A 22287-nucleotide genomic window follows, 5' to 3' on the forward strand; every position below is an offset into this window, starting at 1 on the left:
CATTGAAGCATATTGTATGATTGATGTCTCTTGGTTCATATCATTCTCCACTTCTTCAAGAGGATTCGTCCTCGAATCTATTTGTGAAACTTTGCTGCAAAAAATAAGTTATGGAAATACAAAGGACCTCACAACACTCTCTCACGTGTATACACTCAAGGAATTTTAGGCCACTCTGTTTGCACTCATTTACACAAATGAAGCTCTCATTCTCACCTCTCAAAATTTTAAATAGAGCAAAGATTGAATTTTGAACTTTGGGTCGATTAAAAACTAAAAAGATGAAAATAAATAAAAATCAAATTGAGAAGAAACGCAAAGGAAACATATATCCGATCTTGAGCCTGAAGCTCTGATACCAAATGATAAGATAAGGAATCAATACAAGGGGAATAAGATTCGGATTACCTTGTTGATCGAATATCTCAAGCCAAGAACACTTTGTTTGAGATTCGAATCACTCCAGAAGCAAGATCGATCATGTCTAGCTTCAATGATTCTTGTTGATCAAATATCTCAAGCCAAGAACACTTTGTTTGAGATTCGAATCACTCCACAAGTAAGATTGATCATGTCGAGCTTGAATGATTCTACATGCAATCTAAACTAAATAGAATTGCAAAGAAAATTAGCCATTGGCTAAAGAAAAGCACAAATGCTTCTTTTACTATATTTTCCCAGTCTGATTACAAATACAACATAGATGGCTTTATATAGCCTCAAAATGAAACTATTAAAAACATTCCAAAAGTTGTAACATTCACACTTTATGGCCATAATTAGCCATTATGTAAATGTAACCGAAATTAAATAAAAAGTCTTAAAACACAATAACTCTAAATTATATCCCACCCAAAATTTACAACAATCAAACTTTATTCTTCTTCAATGTAGCATGAATTGAAACATTTTTGATAATTTTCACAACCTTTTCTTCACATCTTCATTGAAGCATATTGTATGATTGATGTCTCTTGGTTCATATCAGGTCATCTCATCATCCATGGCTTGCTCCCACTTGGTTGAATCTTCCACTTGTAGGGCCTCATCAAAGAACTCTGGTTCTCCTTCGTCAGTCAGCAACAGATAATGTAATGAGGTTGAATATCTATCTGGTGCTCTGGTAGTTCTGGATGATCTTCTCAACACCTGCTCAGGTGCAACTTGCTCCACATCTGGTTCTTCAGCAATAGGATCAAGAGTTTCTTGAGCTTCTGTTGTACCATCACTGCGTGAATTTTCTTGCCACTCAAGTTCAACTCCCACTTGCTTCGTAGTCTCAGAGTTTATCTTCTCTCTGTCCTTGTACATGACATTTTCATCAAAGGTCACATCACAGTGTCTTAGGATCTTCATATTTTTCTCATCCCAAAACCTGTACCCGAACATGTCAGAGCCATAGTGATATGAACCAAGAGACATCAATCATACAATATGCTTCAATGAAGATGTGGAGAAAAGGTTGTCAAAATTATCAAAAGATGTTTCAATTCATGCTACATTGAAGAAGAATAAAGTTTGATTGTTGTAAATTTTGGGTGGGTTATAATTTAGAGTTATTGTATTTTAAGGCTTTTTATTTAATTTCGGTTACATTTACATAATGGCTAGTTATGGCCATAAAGTGTGAATGTTACAACTTTTGGAATGCCTTTAATAGTTTCATTTTGAGGCTATATAAAGCCATCTATGTTGTATTTGTACGGCAGACTTGGAAAATATATTAAAAGAAGCATTTGTGCTCTTTTTTAGCCAATGACTACGTTTATTTGCAACTCTATGTAGTTTAGGTTGCATGTAGAATCATTTAAGCTCGACATGATCAATCTTGCTTGTGGAGTGATTCGAATCTCAATCAAGTGTTCTTGTCTTGAGATATTTGATCAACAAGAATCATTGAAGCTAGACATGATCGATCTTGCTTCTGGAGTGATTCGAATCTCAAACAAAGTGTTCTTTGCTTGAGATATTCGATCAACAAGGTAATCCGAATCTTATTCCCCTTGTATTGATTCCATATCTTATCATTTGGTATCAGAGCTTCAGGCTCAAGATCGGATATATGTTTCCTTTGCGTTTCTTCTCAATTTAATTTTTATTTATTTTCATCTTTTTAGTTTTTAATCGACCCAAAGTTCAAAATTCAATCTTTGTTCTATTTAAAATTTTGAGAGGTGCGAATGAGAGCTTCATTTGTGTAAATGAGTGCAAACAGAGTGGCCTAAAATTCCTCGAGTGTATACACGTGAGAGAGTGTTGTGAGGTCCTTTGTATTTCCATAACTTATTTTTTGCAGCAAAGTTTCACAAATAGATTCGAGGACGAATCCTCTTGAAGAAGTGGAGAATGATATGAACCAAGAGACATCAATCATACAATATGCTTCAATGAAGATGTGAAGAAAAGGTTGTCAAAATTATCAAAAGATGTTTCAATTCATGCTACATTGAAGAAGAATAAAGTTTGATTGTTGTAAATTTTGGGTGGGTTATAATTTAGAGTTATTGTATTTTAAGACTTTTTATTTAATTTCGGTTACATTTACATAATGGCTAATTATGGCCATAAAGTGTGAATGTTACAACTTTTAGAATGCCTTTAATAGTTTCATTTTGAGGCTATATAAAGCCATCTATGTTGTATTTGTAATAAGACTTAGAAGATATATCAAAAGAAGCATTTGTGCTTTTCTTTAGCCAATGGCTAAGTTTCTTTGCAACTCTATGTAGTTTAGGTTGCATGTAGAATCATTCAAGCTCGACATGATCAATCTTGCTTGTGGAGTGATTCGAATCTCAATCAAGTGTTCTTGTCTTGAGATATTTGATCAACAAGAATCATTGAAGCTAGACATGATCGATCTTGCTTCTGGAGTGATTCGAATCTCAAACAAAGTGTTCTTGGCTTGAGATATTCGATCAACAAGGTAATCCGAATCTTATTCCCCTTGTATTGATTCCATATCTTATCATTTGGTATCAGAGCTTCAGGCTCAAGATCGGATATATGTTTCCTTTGCGTTTCTTCTCAATTTGATTTTTATTTATTTTCATCTTTTTAGTTTTTAATCGACCCAAAGTTCAAAATTCAATCTTTGCTCTATTTAAAATTTTGAGAGGTGAGAATGAGAGCTTCATTTGTGTAAATGAGTGCAAACAGAGTGGCCTAAAATTCCTTGAGTGTATACACGTGAGAGAGTGTTGTGAGGTCCTTTGTATTTCCATAACTTATTTTTTGCAGCAAAGTTTCACAAATAGATTCGAGAACGAATCCTCTTGAAGAAGTGGAGAATGATATGAACAAAGAGACATCAATCATACAATATGCTTCAATGAAGATGTGGAGAAAAGGTTGTCAAAATTATCAAAAGATGTTTCAATTCATGCTACATTGAAGAAGAATAAAGTTTGATTGTTGTAAATTTTGGGTGGGTTATAATTTAGAGTTATTGTATTTTAAGGCTTTTTATTTAATTTCGGTTACATTTACATAATGGCTAATTATGGCCATAAAGTGTGAATGTTACAACTTTTAGAATGCCTTTAATAGTTTCATTTTGAGGCTATATAAAGCCATCTATGTTGTATTTGTAATAAGACTTAGAAGATATATCAAAAGAAGCATTTGTGCTTTTCTTTAGCCAATGGCTAATTTTCTTTGCAACTCTATGTAGTTTAGGTTGCATGTAGAATCATTCAAGCTCGATATGATCAGTCTTGCTTGTGGAGTGATTCGAATCTCAAACAAGTGTTTGAGATATTTGATCAACAAGAATCATTGNAGATATTCGATCGACAAGGTAATCCGAATCTTATTCCCCTTGTATTGATTCCATATCTTATCATTTGATAAGGAATCAATACAAGGGGAATAAGATTCGGATTACCTTGTTGATCGAATATCTCAAGGCAAGAACATTGTTTGAGATTCGAACCACTCCACAAGCAAGATCGATCATGTCTAGCTTGAATGATTCTTGTTGATCAAATATCTCAACGCAAGAACACTTGTTTGAGATTCGAATCACTCCACAAGCAAGATTGATCATGTCGAGCTTGAATGATTCTACATGCAATCTAAACTACATAGAATTGCAAAGAAAATTAGCCATTGGCTAAAGAAAAGCACAAATGCTTCTTTTGATATATCTTCTAAGTCTTATTACAAATACAACATAGATGGCTTTATATAGCCTCAAAATGAAACTATTAAAGGCATTCTAAAAGTTGTAACATTCACACTTTATGGTCATAATTAGCCATTATGTAAATGTAACCGAAATTAAATAAAAAGTCTTAAAACACAATAACTCTAAATTATAACCCACCCAAAATTTACAACAATCAAACTTTATTCTTCTTCAATGTAGCATGAATTGAAACATCTTTTGATTATTTTGATAACCTTTTCTCCACATCTTCATTGAAGCATATTGTATGATTGATGTCTCTTGGTTCATATCATTCTCCACTTCTTCAAGAGGATTCGTCCTCGAATCTATTTGTGAAACTTTGCTGCAAAAAATAAGTTATGGAAATACAAAGGACCTCACAACACTCTCTCACGTGTCTACACTCAAGGAATTTTAGGCCACTCTGTTTGCACTCATTTACACAAATGAAGCTCTCATTCTCACCTCTCAAAATTTTAAATAGAGCAAAGATTGAATTTTGAACTTTGGGTCGATTAAAAACTAAAAAGATGAAAATAAATAAAAATTAAATTGAGAAGAAACGCAAAGGAAACATATATCCGATCTTGAGCCTGAAGCTCTGATACCAAATGATATGATAAGGAATCAATACAAGGGGAATAAGATTCGGATTACCTTGTCGATCGAATATCTCAAGCCAAGAACATTGTTTGAGATTCGAATCACTCCACAAGCAAGATTGATCATGTCGAGCTTGAATGATTCTACATGCAACCTAAACTACATAGAGTTGCAAATAAACGTAGTCATTGGCTAAAAAAGAGCACAAATGCTTCTTTTAATATATTTTCCAAGTCTGCCGTACAAATACAACATAGATGGCTTTATATAGCCTCAAAATGAAACTATTAAAGGCATTCTAAAAGTTGTAACATTCACACTTTATGGCCATAATTAGCCATTATGTAAATGTAACCGAAATTAAATAAAAAGTCTTAAAACACAATAACTCTCAATTATAACCCACCCAAAATTTACAACAATCAAACTTTATTCTTCTTCAATGTAGCATGAATTGAAACATCTTTTGATAATTTTGACAACCTTTTCTCCACATCTTCATTGAAGCATATTGTATGATTGATGTCTCTTGGTTCATATCACCTTGTATTGATTCCATATCTTATCACATAGCCTATGAAGTAGCATTTCACAGCCTTAGCATCAAGCTTATCTCTCTTCTCTGGATCAACACGAACATACGCAGTACAACCAAAGGTTCTCAAATGAGAGTACTTGAGTTCTTTTCCTGTCCATACTTCTTCGGGCAATTTGAACTTCAAGGGTACTGACGGCCCTCTATTAATGAAATATGCTACTGTGTTCACAGCATCAGCCCAGAATGTCTTTGGCAGTCTAGAATGAATCCTCATGCTTCTTGCTCGCTCCTTCAATGTTCTGTTCATCCTTTCTGCAATACCATTTTGTCTTGCCTTACCGGGAATTGTTCTTATTAATCTAATTCTCTCAGCTGCACAAAATGTTATAAACTCTGATTTGTTGTACTCTCCTCCATTGTCAGACCTCAGGCATTTGATCTTCAAGCCGGTTTGATTTTCAACTTCAACTTTCCACTTCTTGAAGGTGGTAAACACATCTGACTTGTGTTTCAGAAAGTAAACCCATACCTTCCTGCTGAAGTCATCGATGAAGGTGACGTAGTACCTTGATCCACCAAGTTATGAAACTGGAGATGGTCCCCAGACGTCTGTATGGACCATTTCCAACCGCACTTTGTTCGGTTCTCTGGCAGCCTTTGTGAAACGAACTCGTTTCTGTTTGCCCATAACGTAACTCTCACAAAGACCCATATCAACAGATTTTAAGCCTTCGAAAGCTCCTTTCGCAGTCAGCATCTTCATTCCTTTGACGCTCATATGTCCAAGTCTATTGTGCCATAACTTGAATTGGAAGCACTCTCAGCAGCAGCAGTCATGTTTATACACTCTGCAGTAGTGTATAAGGTTCCGAATTTTGTGCCACGTGCAACAACCATGGCGCCCTTCACAATCTTCCAGGAACTCTTTCCAAACTCTGCTGCATAGCCTGTGCTATCCAACTGACCAATAGAGATCAGGTTCTTCTTGAGACCAGGAATGTATCTGACATCTTGTAATGTCCATTGATTTCCTACTGGAGTTTGTATGGAGACATCTCCCTTTCCTTCAATCTCCAAGGTTTTGTTATCGGCAAGATACACCTTCCCAAAATTTCCTGATTTGAAATTTCGAAACAATTCCTTACTTGGAGACGAATGGAACGATGCACCTGAATCCAAAATCCAGGATTTAACTGGGCTGTCCACACTAAGGATTAAAACGTCCTCAGCATCTTCTGTTGTATATATAGAATCATCATCATCTTCAGATTTATGATTCTACTTCTTCTTCAGTTTTGTACAATCTGTCCGAAAGTGTCCTTTTCCCCCATAGCTCCAACACGTTACGTTGGGTTTGTTTGGAGATTTTTTCCAGTTCTTTGATTTTGAACGCCCATGTTTGTTTGAGCTCTTTGATTTGCTTCTTCCCCTTCGATCAACACTGAGAGCATTGCCTGATGAATCTCCAGTTTCCCGTTTGCGAATACTTTCGCTAAGAACTACATCTAGAATTTCATCAAACTTCAGTTTATCAAATCCTCGGGAACTGCTGATTGCAACAACAACAGTATCCCACGACTCGGGTAAGGATGACATCAAAATCAACGCTTTAATTTCATCTTCGAAATTAATTTCCACCGAACCCAGTTGACTTATGATCATATTGAATTCATTTATATGATCAGCAACACGTCCACCCTTAGACATCTGTAGATTGAACAATCTACGCATCAAATACACCTTGTTCATAGTCGACGGTTTTTCATACATATTCGACAACGCCTTCATCAGATCCGACGTTGTCTTCTCCTTGATGATGTTAAACGTCATGTTTCTGGATAGCGTCAACCGGATCATCCCTAAGGCTTGCCAATCCTTGAGCTTCCGCTGTTCCGTGGTCATGGTATCCGGCTTCACCCCCAACAGAGGTTCGTGAAGATCTTTCTGGTACAGATAATCTTCAATCTGCATCTTCCAGAAACCAAAATCGGATCCATCGAACTTCTCAATTCTAATCTTTGAACTTTCCATCTTCACAGATCGTGGTGAATTTTGCCTCGCTCTGATTCCAGTTGTTAGGATCGCACAATAACGCACACGCTCGATCTAGATGAACACAAAGAATGGGATAGTGAAAATTGCAAGGAGAACTCTTGCTAAAAGGATTTTTTTTTTTATTGATGACTTCAGGTATGTACAACAAGAGAGAGTATAGAGAATAGAAAGTACATCTTCAAAGCTCTACTGGGCGGGATATATATATATGGTTCAGTCTACTATATATAGCTTTACCCGATTTAACCATCTACTATATATAGCTATTTACCATATATAGCTTTACTAGATATAACTTTACCATATATGGCTTTACCAAATATGGCTTTACAAAATATAGCTTTACTGGATATAGTCATTGACCAAACTATAAATACAGGGAGCAGACTCCATAACCTAACACACCGTACTTACCTTGTAAATCAATTTTATAAGCATTGTCGTTGATGCGCTCAAGAACTTGAAAAGGTCCATCTCCTCGTGGTAAAAGCTTAGATTTTCTTTGAGTAGAAAATCTTTCTTTTTGGAAATGCATCCAAACCCAATCTCCTGGCTTGAAGATGACAATCTTACGTCCTTTATTAATTCGGGTGGCAACCTTGGAATTTTTTTTCTCAATTTGTTCTTTTACTTGCTTGTGTAGTTTATGAACAAACTCAACCTTGGCATTTGCATCAAAATTCACAAACTCTTTTGACGGTATGGGTAACAAGTCAATGGGGGTTAAAGGATTAAAGCCATACACAATTTCAAAAGGTGTGCATTTAGTAGTGCTATGAACAACCCTATTATATGCAAATTCTATAAATGGCAAACAGTCCTCCCAAGTCTTAAGATTCTTATCAATAATAGCCCTAAGCATAGCAGTCATGGGTCTGTTAACAACTTCAGTTTGTCCATCCGTTTGAGGATGACAAGTAGTTGAATATACTAGCTTAGTTCCTAACTTACCCCATAAAACACGCCAAAAGTGGCTTAAAAATTTTACATCACGATCACTAACGATGCTTTTTGGAATGCCATGCAATCGTACAACTTCCCTAAAGAACAAGTCAGCAATATAATTGCATCGTCAGTTTTGTGACAAGGAATAAAATGAGCCATTTTACTAAATCGATCAACCACAACAAAAATGCTATCATAACCTTTCCTAGTCCTAGGTAAACCTAAAACAAAATCCATTGATATATCAATCCATGGACCATTAGGAATTGGTAATGGGGAGTATAAACCATGTGGTTGAAGCCTAGACTTAGCTTGTTTACATGCTATGCAACGAGCACAAACTTTATGAACATCATGTCTCATTTTAGGCAAAAAAAAAAAAAAAATGTTCAGAGAGAATATCATAAGTTTTAGAAACGCCATGGTGTGCCATTAAACCACCTCCATGAGCCTCCCTCACAAGTAGCTCATGGATGGAACAAGATGGTATGCAAAGTTTGCCTTTTCGGAACAAAAATCCATCTAACAACAAGTAATTATCCACAATGAGTCCTTTTTCACAAGATTCAACAAAAGGAGCAAAGAACATGTCATGTTGATACAAATCCTTTATGTGTTCAAAACCTAACCACCTAGCATTCAAAGTATAGAGGAGGACATACCTTCGTGATAAAGCATCTGCTACAATGTTCTCCTTACCTTGTTTATATTTTATGACATACGAGAATGTTTCAATAAATTCTAACCACTTAGCATGTCGTCTGTTGAGTTTATTTTGTACTCTCAAATGCTTTAAACTTTCATGATCCGTATGAATAATGAACTCCTTAGGCCAAAGATAATGTTGCCAGGTTTGCAATGCACGAACCAAAGCATAAAGCTCTTTGTCATAAGTTGGATACCTCAAAGATGCACCAGTCAACTTCTCACTAAAGAACATTAAAGGTTTTTGATTTTGCATTAATATAACACCTATCCCTACTCCACTAGCATTACATTCAATTTCAAAAGTAGAATCAAAATTAGGTAATGCAAGCAAGGGAGCATAACTCAATTTTTCTTTCAAAGTATTAAAAGCAAGTTCTTGATCTTTTTCCCATATAAAGGATACATTTTTCTTAACAAGTTCATTCAAGGGTGAAGCAATTGTACTAAAATTCTTAATGAACCTACGGTAGAAACTTGCAAGACCATGAAAACTTCTTACCTCACTTACATTTTTAGGTGTAGGCCAATCTTTTATAGCCTTCACTTTCTCCTCATCAACCTCAACACCATTAGGTGAAACTACAAACCCAAGAAAGTTAACTTTTTCCATGCAATAGCTACATTTCTTTAAATTTACGTACAAACATTCGTTCTTTAAAGTAGTCAAAACATTGCGTACATGGGTAATATGATCATCTAAAGATTTAGAGTAAACAAGGATGTCATCAAAATAAACAACCACAAACTTACCTAAGTATTCTCTTAAGACATGGTTCATTAGTCTCATGAATGTACTAGGTGCATTAGTTAATCCAAAGGGCATAACCAACCATTCATAAAGACCATACTTGGTTTTAAAAGCTGTTTCCACTCATCCCCAATATGCATGCGAATTTGATGATAACCCGATTTTAAATCAATCTTGATAAAAAGACTACATCCATGCAATTCATCAAGCATATCATCTAATCTGGGAATTGGATGCCTATACTTTATACTTATCTTGTTTATAGCCCTACTGTAACGACCCAAAATTTTCTACTTAATTTAAGGTCGCTACTGTATACGTACCATAAACATTGAATGCGGAAGACTTCATTTAAATTCCATAAAACATAACCTTTAACTTAAAACACAGCCATGGACTTCCGTGTTTCGAAAACGTCTTTAAAACGACACAACAAAAGACTCGAAATAAAATAAATAAGCGTTTATGTTTAAAACATTCTATTCTATCCTAAGTCTAAGAAAATAAATGCCACTATCCTATGCATGTGCCATGATCTTGAGTTGCGATGCCGTCGTCAGCCGTACAGGAATGCCTTGCCTTAACCTGAAAAATGTAGTAGCACATGGCTTGAGTATTTAAAAAAATACTCAGTAAGTGACCCCACTATTGGGGTTAAATGCAACAATCACATGCAATGAAATGATGGGACCTATCTTTCGTTTCGTTTCGTTTCGTTTCATTTCATTTCGTTTCGTTTCGTTTTCCCTACTGTCTAATCCTAACAGGTAATCGTGGACGTGTACCATATACTCTACACGCAGCCCATACGTGCGAGTATGGGCTCACCAACTAATTCACACACCGCTGGGCCACTGTCCCTAGCTGGTGGGTATGCTCTGAGGGCCCACCGAGACCCGTTAAAACTAAAACCGTCACGGCAGCGCTATGCAGGGCATAACAATCGTTGTCCTGCCATTTGGATGTACGCGTCCGTACCCTCGTGATGGGATAAGGGTATCCCCCCAAATGCATGATCACACAATATGCATGAGGTCCCACTAGTCCTACAGTCATCATTTAATGAACATAACCCCGTGTCACGTTTTCATGCTTACATGTCATTCTCATTCTCATTTTGTTACATATCATACATATTCCTAGCGGGGTTATGTATCATGCAATTTACCGTATTTCATGTCATACAATTCATTTAGTTACATTCCAATACTCATACAACAAGCCATAAACATACAAGGGCCACACATCGTCACATGAATTCATATCACATCAACTAAGCAGCATAAATAACATACATTCACGTTCACATGATTTAGTACTTAAGCACAATAATCTAGCATACAATGTATCATATCATAACCAAGTCATAACGTAAACACTTCATAGTCATATCGTTCTCTAACTTACCATAGCCTTAACGTTCTTATACCTATCACAGACATATCATTACGTGACGTACCTTAGTCATATCGTCACAAGAACGTACCCTAATGCTATCGTTCTATCAATCTATCACAAACCTATCCCTTTCTACCCATAACCTAATCGTATTCTTTCATCAATCTCTCCTATCCATAGCACTTCGATATGTAACCTGATATGAACCAAGAGACATCAATCATACAATATGCTTCAATGAAGATGTGGAGAAAAGGTTATCAAAATAATCAAAAGATGTTTCAATTCATGCTACATTGAAGAAGAATAAAGTTTGATTGTTGTAAATTTTGGGTGGGTTATAATTTAGAGTTATTGTGTTTTAAGACTTTTTATTTAATTTCGGTTACATTTACATAATGGCTAATTATGGCCATAAAGTGTGAATGTTACAACTTTTGGAATGCCTTTAATAGTTTCATTTTGAGGCTATATAAAGCCATCTATGTTGTATTTGTAATCAGACTTAGAAGATATATCAAAAGAAGCATTTGTGCTTTTCTTTAGCCAATGGCTAAGTTTATTTGCAACTCTATGTAGTTTAGGTTGCATGTAGAATCATTCAAGCTCGACATGATCAATCTTGCTTGTGGAGTGATTCGAATCTCAATCAAGTGTTCTTGTCTTGAGATATTTGATCAACAAGAATCATTGAAGCTAGACATGATCGATCTTGCTTCTGGAGTGATTCGAATCTCAAACAAAGTGTTCTTTGCTTGAGATATTCGATCAACAAGGTAATCCGAATCTTATTCCCCTTATATTGATTCCTTATCTTATCATAACCTAACTCTAACGTTTCATGAACGTATCTTACTCCTATCGTTACATTTCGTTTTGTCCATCCTTCTCGTACCCTATCTCAAACATATCCTTGAGCACATCGTACCATAATTATTATCATACAAACCACATATTATAACATAACATAACATATATGAAGCATATCGATTCACAGACAATTCACACAGATCAATATATATGACACGTACAGAACCATAGGGCACGTGTCAACATCAAATATAACCATGCCGATAGTAAGGTCACTTACCTGGCTAGCTTAAGTCGTTGTCACGTATATATCCTTACTGAAAGTTCGATTCCGTCCTTTGAAATCCAAGTCAACCTATGTGAGCCCATGACATCAGTTTCAAGTTTGAACTCTATACAATTATTTCTCTAATTTACCTTGTTAAAATTCTGATATTTACTATTAGATAAAATTTAATGGAGTTTCATGTCCTCTGATATCTCCGGTAATATTTTTAAATTCTCTTTAACAAATCTTCCCTCAATCTTCCCTCCTCCCTCTTTGTAATTATTTTCATTCCCATTCTGTAAATAGATTCTTAGTTTTGTAAACATCTGTAAATAAGATATTACTATGATTCTATATTTATTTTCATTCTGTAAACCGATATTATTGGCCAATTTTAATTTGGTTACTATCTTACAGATTTATGGATCTGTCAACTAAAATTTTATTGATTTTAACCTTATTTCCTCTAACTTCAGATGCTAACAAAAATCTAATTAATTGAACATGAGATCTGATTATTACAAGATGATAAGATATGGAATCAATACAAGGGAATAAGATTCGGATTACCTTATTTGATATGAACCAAGAGACATCAATCATACAATATGCTTCAATGAAGATGTGAAGAAAAGGTTGTCAAAATTATCAAAAGATGTTTCAATTCATGCTACATTGAAGAAGAATAAAGTTTGATTGTTGTAAATTTTGGGTGGGTTATAATTTAGAGTTATTGTATTTTAAGACATTTTATTTAATTTCGGTTACATTTACATAATGGCTAATTATGGCCATAAAGTGTGAATGTTACAACTTTTGTAATGCCTTTTTCATCTTGAGGCTATATAAAGCCTTGTATGTTATATTTGTAAGGAGACTTAGAAGATATATTAAAAGAAGCATTTGTGCTTTTCTTTAGCCAATGGCTAAGTTTCTTTGCAACTCTATGTAGTTTAGGTTGCATGTAGAATCATTCAAGCTCGACATGATCAATCTTGCTTGTGGAGTGATTCGAATCTCAAACAAGTGTTTGAGATATTTGATCAACAAGAATCATTGAAGCTAGACATGATCGATCTTGCTTCTGGAGTGATTCGAATCTCAAACAAAGTGTTCTTGGCTTGAGATATTCGATCGACAAGGTAATCCGAATCTTATTCCCCTTGTATTGATTCCTTATCTTATCATTTGGTATCAGAGCTTCAGGCTCAAGATCAGATATATGTTTCCTTTGCGTTTCTTCTCAATTTGATTTTTATTTATTTTCATCTTTTTAGTTTTTAATCGACCCAGAGTTCAAAATTCAATCTTTGCTCTATTTACAATTTTGAGAGGTGAGAATGAGAGCTTCATTTGTGTAAACGTGTGTAAAAAGAGTGGCCTAAAATTTTCTTGAGTGTATACACGTGAGAGACTGTTGTGAGGTCCTTCGTATTTCCATAACTTATTTTTTGCAGCAAAGTTTCACAAATAGATTCGAGGACGAATCCTCTTGAAGAAGTGGAGAATGATATGAACCAAGAGACATCAATCATACAATATGCTTCAATGAAGATGTGAAGAAAAGGTTGTCAAAATTATCAAAAGATGTTTCAATTCATGCTACATTGAAGAAGAATAAAGTTTGATTGTTGTAAATTTTGGGTGGGTTATAATTTAGAGTTATTGTATTTTAAGACATTTTATTTAATTTCGGTTACATTTACATAATGGCTAATTATGGCCATAAAGTGTGAATGTTACAACTTTTGTAATGCCTTTTTCATCTTGAGGCTATATAAAGCCTTGTATGTTATATTTGTAAGGAAGACTTAGAAGATATATTAAAAGAAGCATTTGTGCTTTTCTTTAGCCAATGGCTAAGTTTCTTTGCAACTCTATGTAGTTTAGGTTGCATGTAGAATCATTCAAGCTCGACATGATCAATCTTGCTTGTGGAGTGATTCGAATCTCAATCAAGTGTTCTTGTCTTGAGATATTTGATCAACAAGAATCATTGAAGCTAGACATGATCGATCTTGCTTCTGGAGTGATTCGAATCTCAAACAAAGTGTTCTTGGCTTGAGATATTCGATCGACAAGGTAATCCGAATCTTATTCCCCTTGTATTGATTCCTTATCTTATCATTATTGATCGAATATCTCAAGCAAAGAACACTTTGTTTGAGATTCGAATCACTCTAGAAGCAAGATCGATCATGTCTAGCTTCAATGATTCTTGTTGATCAAATATCTCAAGACAAGAACACTTGATTGAGATTCGAATCACTCCACAAGCAAGATTGATCATGTCGAGCTTGAATGATTCTACATGCAACCTAAACTACATAGAGTTGCAAATAAACTTAGCCATTGGCTAAAGAAAAGCACAAATGCTTCTTTTGATATATCTTCCAAGTCTGATTACAAATACAACATAGATGGCTTTATATAGCCTCAAAATGAAACTATTAAAGGCATTCTAAAAGTTGTAACATTCACACTTTATGGCCATAATTAGCCATTATGTAAATGTAACCGAAATTAAATAAAAAGTCTTAAAACACAATAACTCTAAATTATAACCCACCCAAAATTTACAACAATCAAACTTTATTCTTCTTCAATGTAGCATGAATTGAAACATCTTTTGATAATTTTGACAACCTTTTCTTCACATCTTCATTGAAGCATATTGTATGATTGATGTCTCTTGGTTCATATCATTCTCCACTTCTTCAAGAGGATTCGTTCTCGAATCTATTTGTGAAACTTTGCTGCAAGAAATAAGTTATGGAAATACAAAGGACCTCACAACACTCTCTCACGTGTATACACTCAAGGAATTTTAGGCCACTCTGTTTGCACTCATTTACACAAATGAAGCTCTCATTCTCACCTCTCAAAATTTTAAATAGAGCAAAGATTGAATTTTGAACTTTGGGTCGATTAAAAACTAAAAAGATGAAAATAAATAAAAATTAAATTGAGAAGAAACGCAAAGGAAACATATATCCGATCTTGAGCCTGAAGCTCTGATACCAAATGATAAGATAAGGAATCAATACAAGGGGAATAAGATTCGGATTACCTTGTTGATCGAATATCTCAAGTCAAGAACACTTTGTTTGAGATTCGAATCACTCCAGAAGCAAGATCGATCATGTCTAGCTTCAATGATTCTAGTTGATCAAATATCTCAAGACAAGAACACTTGATTGAGATTCGAATCACTCCACAAGCAAGATTGATCATGTCGAGCTTGAATGATTCTACATGCAACCTAAACTACATAGAGTTACAAAGAAACTTAGCCATCGGCTAAAGAAAAGCACAAATGCTTCTTTGATATATTTTCCAAGTCTCCCTTACAAATACAACAAACATGGCTTTATATAGCCTCAAAATGAAACTATTAAAGGCATTCCAAAAGTTTTAACATTCACACTTTATGGCCATAATTAGCCATTATGTAAATGTAACCGAAATTAAATAAAAAGTCTTAAAACACAATAACTCTAAATTATAACCCACCCAAAATTTACAACAATCAAACTTTATTCTTCTTCAATGTAGCATGAATTGAAACATCTTTTGATAATTTTGACAACCTTTTCTTCACATCTTCATTGAAGCATATTGTATGATTGATGTCTCTTGGTTCATATCACAAGATCTGGTAAAATATGAAAGAAGATTTGACCTAAATTAATTTCTTATAACCATAACTATCAAGGAAAAGGAAATCTGAGATAGAATTTTACCGTAATAACTGACAAAAATCTCTAAATCTGCCCTTGAGCCATTTTACTTCTTCTCGAATCTGATGTTGTTTTTCTATTTCTTTCTTTCTTTCTTTCTTTGCCGTTGGCTTAAGATGGGTGAGATAATTGTGGGAAGGGATGAGAGGTTAGTGGAGAGAGGTGTGGAAAGATTTTTTTTTTTTTAATTTAAATTTAAATTAATTAATTAATTAATTATTATTATTATTTTTTTTTTAACTATATATTCTTTTTATTTGTTTATTTATTTTTGGGCTATTACACCTACAATCAACACACATACGCCAAGAACTATCTTTCTTAGGTACAAGAATAACTGGAAGAGAACAAGGACTCAAACTTTCACGTACATACCCTTTAGCAAGGAGTTCACTTACTTGCCTTTGTATCTCTTCAGCCTCCTTTGAATTAGTCCTATAAGCTGGTCGGTTTGGAATGGGCGCACTAGGAATGAAGTCAATCTTGTGTTTAATCCCTCTAAGTGGTGGCAAACTACTAGGCATCTCCTCGAAAAATAATTCTTCAAACTCTTGCAAAAGCACAACAAAATAACTAGGCAAAGAAGGGTTAAGCATGTTAGTAAAGTAACAAGAGAGGAAGTGCGAGACCAGAAGGGAGAGGAAAGTCCCCTTATGAATGAATGAGCCAGAAGAGTTGTATTAGTTCTTCACCTTACCCTTTAACTCTACTCTATGGATTCTTGACTCCTGCTCTATAATCTTAGCTGTGATATTCTCTAACCGGAATACGAGACTCTCTTCCCTCCCATAGTTCAACCCTCGTGAAAGAAGAAAAGAGAAATGGAAAGCAAAAACAAGTACTCTTCATTCACCTCTATCTATTGGTCTCATTGCAGAGCGACTCTATTTATCCTTACGCCTGCCTGCTAACTCTTTGAATTTGAATAGGTAAGATGCATAAGATGAACCCACGAGTTTACAGTCAAAGAAAGAAGGGAGAGGAAAGCTAGACGAAACCGCTACTTCACCTATTTCCCTTATTCATTCAATCCAGAACTACCACCTATTTATTCAGGTATTCATTGTCGGAAGTCAAGACGAAAGAAAGGGAACCCCTGATTCGAAGGTCAATCTCAATCACCGGAGACTCAACTCATGAGGAAAGATCAAGCTCCTACTGATTGAACTAGGTAGGTTGAACTGCTGAACCTGTCGGTTTCACTCCTTAGCTCCTTAATCTCTCCAACACCAAGAACAAGGCGGCCGTAACGAACTGCTAAGCTCCTGAACTTATGTCTCAATGCCGAGCTCAATCACCTCTCGGTTTCCCAATTGCATTGCCTGCCCCTCTAAAGAAAGTCACTACTCCTACTCCTACCTGGCTGGCCTGATGAGAGAGACTGAACCGCCACCCTTTTCCTTCAAAGACTTGGTGTAGCTATTTGAACTGAACCTGATTGAACTCCTTTTTTACAGTGAAAGAAAAGTGCTAGTTCAGGGAGAGGAACTACTCCTTATTTATTCCTTCAACGGATTGAACAAGGTAAAAGCCAAAGAGAAAGGAACCGAACCTTATCTTATTCATTCTCGGATATTCAATCCTTCTTGCTTTCACTCCTTCACCTCGTAAACTCGGTTTCACAATTGAATTGCCTGCCCCTCGTAAGAAAGTCAAGACTATCGAAGAATAAGAATGAGAGAGACTGAGCCGACACCCTTTTCCTTCACTGCTATTCCCTTAGCTACTTCCTTAAGCTCTCCAACTAACTCGGGTTTCACTCTATCACTCGATACGGTAAAGAAATTATGATCCTGTACCTGATTGAACCTATATTATTCAAACACTGCTCTTTCTCCTTTCTTGAACTTACTCTCCCTCCTGTAATCAAGATATTAATGAGACTAAACTGGCCATATGGCCGGTCTCTTCTCTTTTCTTTGATTCTACTTGAAAGACTCAACAAATTCAATCAAGATTTGTAAACTCCTTTTCCTTCTTTCATTGAACTCGGTAAAGCTGCTTCGCTCCTATTAAGGCACTTCTCTCCTGAACCTATATACAAATGTACGGAATATGGAATTATTCTTTAACTGCTCTTTCTCCTTTATTTAACTGTAAACTAAGATTCAACTCTAGATGAATGAGATTGATTTCACTGTAAAAGAAGAAGAAACTGAAAAAGCTACTTCACTCTTTCCTCGGCTTCGCCCCTTTCCGTCGGATTCTTTCTCCTTCGCTCTTTCCTATTTCTTCTTTAACTGTATAAGGAGGTAAAGCTATTTTACGGTCTGTCTTTGATCTTTGCTTTTCTTTCCTCTCGCTTGAAAGACTAACGATTCATTCTCTTGAACAGAACAGGACTATGATTGATTAACCTGATTTCACTCTTGAACTTGGGTTGAACTATTCATTCTTTCTCTTCTCCTGAACCTTCTTTAACTCCTTTTGTTTCCGATATTCCCTATTTTGAGGGCTAGAGGGAATTAGTTCATAAGTCAATCCTCAACATGAATGAGACTGAACTGTCAGTCATTCCTCAACTCTCGAAGCATTAACTGGAAGAGTTAGTCAAGCAGCTGGATGAGAATCGGGTCTCTCCTTTTCTCCTTCTTTCCTGGTAAACTAAGAAAGACTAAACTCTCGATTAAAGTTCACTCCTTTCCTTCGTTGGTCTCACTGCTTGCTGGCTAAGTTGGAACGGAACTGGCTTCTCTGATCTTGATCCTCTCCCTCCCTATTTAGTCCTTCAAAGACAAACAAGGGAAAGTAGCTGAGTTCAATCACCTGTCTTTTACAGTCGTCTGGTCTCGCTACTCCCTCTTCTCGTAACCCTGCATTAATTGGACTGATTGAACAAGGGTTGAACTATTTTAGTGTCTATTTTCTTTGCTCTCACTTCTTAAACTCGGTAAAGCTATTCCATGGCCTTCCCCTCTTCTCGTCTTGTGGCTTCGTCCCTCTACCTTGCTTGCTTGAACTCACTGTAAACAAGACAGACAAGGCATGAAGGATGAAATGGAAGAGAATGCAGCTTCTTCCTTCACCTATGTTGATATGAACCAAGAGACATCAATCATACAATATGCTTCAATGAAGATGTGAAGAAAAGATTGTCAAAATTATCAAAAGATGTTTCAATTCATGCTACATTGAAGAAGAATAAAGTTTGATTGTTACAACTTTTGGAATGCCTTTAATAGTTTCATTTTGAGGCTATATAAAGCCATCTATGTTGTAGTTACATTTACATAATGGCTAATTATGGCCATAAAGTTTGATTGTTACAACTTTTGGAATGCCTTTAATAGTTTCATTTTGAGGCTATATAAAGCCATCTATGTTGTATTTGTAAGAGGACTTGGAAAATATATCAAAAGAAGCATTTGTGCTTTTCTTTAGCCAATGGCTAAGTTTCTTTGCAACTCTATGTAGTTTAGGTTGCATGTAGAATCATTCAAGCTCGACATGATCAATCTTGCTTGTGGAGTGATTCGAATCTCAAACAAGTGTTCTTGTCTTGAGATATTTGATCAACAAGAATCATTGAAGCTAGACATGATCGATCTTGCTTCTGGAGTGATTCGAATCTCAAACAAAGTGTTCTTGTCTTGAGATATTCGATCAACAAGGTAATCCGAATCTTATTCCCCTTGTATTGATTCCTTATCTTATCATTTGGTATCAGAGCTTCAGGCTCAAGATCGGATATATGTTTCCTTTGCGTTTCTTCTCAATTTGATTTTTATTTATTTTCATCTTTTTAGTTTTTAATCGACCCAAAGTTCAAAATTCAATCTTTGCTCTATTTAAAATTTTGAGAGGTGAGAATGAGAGCTTCATTTGTGTAAATGAGTGCAAACAGAGTGGCCTAAAATTCCTTGAGTGTATACACGTGAGAGAGTGTTGTGAGGTCCTTTGTATTTCCATAACTTATTTTTTGCAGCAAAGTTTCACAAATAGATTCGAGGACGAATCCTCTTGAAGAAGTGGAGAATGATATGAACCAAGAGACATCAATCATACAATATGCTTCAATGAAGATGTGAAGAAAAGGTTGTCAAAATTATCAAAAGATGTTTCAATTCATGCTACATTGAAGAAGAATAAAGTTTGATTGTTGTAAATTTTGGGTGGGTTATAATTTAGAGTTATTGTGTTTTAAGACTTTTTATTTAATTTCGGTTACATTTACATAATGGCTAATTATGGCCATAAAGTTTGATTGTTACAACTTTTGGAATGCCTTTAATAGTTTCATTTTGAGGCTATATAAAGCCATCTATGTTGTATTTGTAAGAGGACTTGGAAAATATATCAAAAGAAGCATTTGTGCTTTTCTTTAGCCAATGGCTAAGTTTCTTTGCAACTCTATGTAGTTTAGGTTGCATGTAGAATCATTCAAGCTCGACATGATCAATCTTACTTGTGGAGTGATTCGAATCTCAAACAAGTGTTCTTGTCTTGAGATATTTGATCAACAAGAATCATTGAAGATAGACATGATCGATCTTGCTTATGGAGTGATTCGAATCTCAAACAAAATGTTCTTGTCTTGAGATATTCGATCAACAAGGTAATCCGAATCTTATTCCCCTTGTATTGATTCCTTATCTTATCATATGTATTCTTTCTTTTACTCGCCCTTCACTGTCAAAGATCAATACTCTACCTTAAACCTTTGCTTTGCCTGATGTAACTAGGTAAACTGATGGCTTCCTATTAAATAAAGAGGTCATTGAGGAGGTAATTTACTAGGCAGGATGAGAATCCGGTCAAGCTCCTGAACCACCCGTCGGTAAAGCAGCTGAGCTCCGAAACCTATTCATTGTTGGTCTCTTCTCTTTGCTTTTCTTTCCTCTCCTTATTCCTTCTCCTCTTCCTATTCTCTCATTCACCCTCTTGAACTACTACTGAATGAAAGAGATTGAACTCAAAGACTAGGTAAAGCATATCAGCTCTTTTCTTGAACTGCTCTTGATCCTGAACCTCTATCTATTACAATCAGTTATTGCATTAAGGAAGGAAAGACTCTCTCTCCTTCTCCTCGACTAAAGATTGATGACTGAGAGTGAACTGGAAGACTGAACCTCAAGCTCCTACTGACCTCATTAGACTGATCCTACCTACTTCTTTCACTCTTTCACAAGGTCAAGCAAGAACTAAGAAAAAGTCAAGAAAGAGAAGAAAAGGCTATTCTATTCCCTGCCCCTTCCGTGAGCTACTTTCGGCCCGCCCTTTACTACTTTGAACCTTTACTACTGTCTTTGAAAGAGTAAATGAATTAGCTACAGAACCTGAACCGGATTGAACTCGTAAACTATTATCTTTGGAATGCCTTTAATAGTTTCATTTTGAGGCTATATAAAGCCATCTATGTTGTATTTGTAATCAGACTTAGAAGATATATCAAAAGAAGCATTTGTGCTTTTCTTTAGCCAATGGCTAAGTTTCTTTGCAACTCTATGTAGTTTAGGTTGCATGTAGAATCATTCAAGCTCGACATGATCAATCTTGCTTGTGGAGTGATTCGAATCTCAATCAAGTGTTCTTGTCTTGAGATATTTGATCAACAAGAATCATTGAAGCTAGACATGATCGATCTTGCTTCTGGAGTGATTCGAATCTCAAACAAAATGTTCTTGTCTTGAGATATTCGATAAACAAGGTAATCCGAATCTTATTCCCCTTGTATTGATTCCTTATCTTATCATTTGGTATCAGAGCTTCAGGCTCAAGATCGGATATATGTTTCCTCTACTTTCTTCTCAATTTAATTTTTATTTATTTTCATCTTTTTAGTTTTTAATCGACCCAAAGTTCAAAATTCAATCTTTGCTCTATTTAAAATTTTGAGAGGTGAGAATGAGAGCTTCATTTGTGTAAATGAGTGCAAACAGAGTGGCCTAAAATTCCTTGAGTATATACACGTGAGAGAGTGTTGTGAGGTCCTTTGTATTTCCATAACTTATTTTTTGCAGCAAAGTTTCACAAATAGATTCGAGGACGAATCCTCTTGAAGAAGTGGAGAATGATATGAACCAAGAGACATCAATCATACAATATGCTTCAATGAAGATGTGAAGAAAAGGTTGTCAAAATTATCAAAAGATGTTTCAATTCATGCTACATTGAAGAAGAATAAAGTTTGATTGTTGTAAATTTTGGGTGGGTTATAATTTAGAGTAATTTAGAGTTATTGTATTTTAAGACTTTTTATTTAATTTCGGTTACATTTACATAATGGCTAATTATGGTCATAAAGTGTGAATGTTACAACTTTTGTAATTTTCATTTTGAGGCTATATAACGCCATGTTTGTTG

This window comes from Cucurbita moschata, unplaced genomic scaffold (genome assembly GCF_002738365.1).
Source record: "Cucurbita moschata cultivar Rifu unplaced genomic scaffold, Cmos_1.0 Cmo_Scf00075, whole genome shotgun sequence".
In the NCBI taxonomy this organism is placed as follows: Eukaryota; Viridiplantae; Streptophyta; class Magnoliopsida; order Cucurbitales; family Cucurbitaceae; genus Cucurbita; species Cucurbita moschata.